The 2,681-nt window shown below is 37.9% G+C and overlaps 1 protein-coding gene across 1 annotated transcript in view; it reads right to left on the bottom strand.

The window, feature by feature from the left end:
* LOC107701907 (transcription factor MafG) overlaps positions 1–2,440 on the bottom strand; it is a 13,123-nt gene extending 10,683 nt beyond the window's left edge. Inside the window, exon 1 of the mRNA XM_016504052.1 lies at positions 2,325–2,440. The gene's annotated coding sequence lies outside the window, so the exon portion shown is untranslated. The remainder of the gene's footprint in view (positions 1–2,324) is intronic.
* Between the last annotated feature and the right edge of the window lie 241 nt (positions 2,441–2,681).

The following is a 2,681-nucleotide window of genomic DNA, read 5'->3' as shown; positions in this document are numbered from 1 at the left end:
CATGAGTTTAGCTTAAACACAGATATCAACGTGTGCTGTTCAGGTCTCACCTGTGCGCGCGCGCTATCAGCACCCGGTTGATGACGGAATAAATGACTGCTCATATTCCAGCATAAGGCATTCGCATTGAACAAGAGTGATTTGCAGTAAAAAAAAAAAAAAAGACATCCTCACTTACACCGAGTTTCATCATCGACACCCCTCCCAACACCCCCCAAAACCCTATTGATCTTTTCTGGAGTCCTGTGCTGTTACAGCTCTGCATCCAGATAACACTGTACTTAAGGACTCTTTCGGGGACTGTAATTTCTGCAGAGATGGCATAAGAATTGGAAGATACGAGGAGCACCTCCTCCACTCATTAAAGACTTTCTTTAGGTTGCATCAACTCCTGTCCTAGCACAGCTTCAGCCAATAAGTGGCTCATGAGCTCATGTTAAATAGAAATACCAGTCAAAGCCTGTATCACAGGCAAAAGGAAGGCTGGATTTACAGAAGGCATGTGATAGACCATACATCTTTCAAAAGAAAGCCGCTATCTAAACCCCTGCTGCTCGATGAAGGTGCTCATCTGTTCTTGTTACCTGCTCTGGCAGGTGAAATTACATATGAATAGATGGGGTTTATGACACAAAAGGGCATCCTTATATATGCAAGGCAGATTTAGGTCTGCCCAAGCTATTGTTGATTAAGCCAAAATATCTTTTACACAAACTTGTCCAAATACATAAATGTGTACCATACAAAAAAGCAAAGATTCTGTACAGCACTTCATTAAAAATCCTCTTAAACTGGAAAAAATGTAATATCATCAAACAAAAATATGATGATGATATGTTAGCTGTTAGGCAAACAAATGGACACAATAAAACCACATTGCCATACATTCAGACAAGGTTCAACTATATAATGAAAAGTTTTTTTTTTTACCATGCACATGAGGTCAGGGCAAGTTAAATTTTAAAATGTATTAAACATAATTACACAACTGGGTATGTTATCAATGTGTATTTAATGAACGCTGTCTTTGTTTTTCAGGGCAATAATGCTGGAAATTTGCAACAGCTTTTGTTTTGTAACCAGGACATAGCAATACCATACAGTGAGTGCAATGCCATATCAAAGCTGTGTCCAAACATTTAACTGCAATTCTGTAAAAATAAATCAGAAGTAAAATGTTACATGCTTCTTTCCTAAAGTAAGACAGGGTATAAAGTCATGGGTAATGCACTATATTCAAAAAGCTTTTACAGTGTCACTCTAACCTTCAGCTCAATATGGATCACATATGCTCATGGCAGTCAGGACTCAGGAGTGCTCTTGATGCTTAGAATTGTGGTCAACAAAAACCTGCTCCTGCTGCTCCTGTTTTATGCATATTGTAACATAAGAGCAAGCAAATTAAGAAAAGGAGCCTTAGATCAATCTTAAGATAGTGATCAAAGTTTATCAGGAATTTACATTTGGCAGAATTAAAACTCACAAATACTCAAGCATTCTAACAGGTCAATGCACATTAACAAACAGCGTTGATTAATACACACGTTTATTACTAAACATCTCGCAAATGAGATCACACTAAAAGTCATCTGCTTCTGAATGTGATACTATATAACAGATACTCATCACACGAACAAATACATAGATCCGGGAACTGATTCCTGAGCTAGAGGCATGCATGAACCGAGCAGCATTATGATGAATCAGCATCCACGATCCGATTAAAACAAACAAAGCGATACATTTTTTTTCATGCATACAGGAAAGACATCTGAATAGCGTTCGAACAAATGAAACCTTCTTTCACTCCGATTTTTACCTGTCATAGATATGTGAAGGAAAGACTGGATAATAAAAGATTCCATTCGCCCATTTAGACATGAATATATGAATACAGCATCATTTGATATTGATACAACACACGCGCCCTACCTGGTGCTGAAGCGCACAGCGCCCTTATGATGAAACAGCAGCTTTGTGCTGATGTATATGTGTGTGTGTGTGTGTGTGTGTGCGCGCACACATTTCTGCACATCCCCCTAGCTGTCACTATAATGCCTCTAATTCACAGAGGGAATCCCCATAGGCTGTGAGTCTCTGACTCCGGTCACGCTTATTAAATGTGTTTATGATACACAGCAGCTCGTTTGCATTTTGAATAATAAATGCACGTGCGTTTATACAGCTGCTTCAGGTATATGATAGACTAATAATAATATATATATATATATATGTATGTGAAGAGAGTGAGTGGAGGCGTGCATGCACACTCAGCACAACAACACTGTCACACAATTGATGTAACAATAATCGAGTCGACTCACCTGTTATAACAGAGGCCTTTCTTTTTGAGCGAGTATTTGTGTGTAGAGGATCTAAAGCGTGCTTGAGCGAAATGTGTAAATGTGTTATTGTTGCTCGGATTCGCTTTCTCTTGTACTGAAATTATCAGACGTCATATGATGTTTGATCACGTGGCTTCATTCATGCAGGATCTACGACACCGCTTATTTAAAGGAGCCGTCTGGAATGCAATTTTTTATTATAATTTTTTTAAATGATATATTTTTGTTTTTTAGATAATTCCTCTTTTATGTTATATGGATTCTTCTAAGTAAAATATCAACGTACCAAAAGCCTTAATGTTTATTATAGGGAAACAAATAATTAGCAGGGAAACA

Source organism: Sinocyclocheilus anshuiensis, unplaced genomic scaffold (genome assembly GCF_001515605.1).
Source record: "Sinocyclocheilus anshuiensis isolate Anshui unplaced genomic scaffold, SAMN03320099.WGS_v1.1 scaffold498, whole genome shotgun sequence".
In the NCBI taxonomy this organism is placed as follows: Eukaryota; Metazoa; Chordata; class Actinopteri; order Cypriniformes; family Cyprinidae; genus Sinocyclocheilus; species Sinocyclocheilus anshuiensis.
This window is presented reverse-complemented; position numbering and strand designations above follow the sequence as displayed.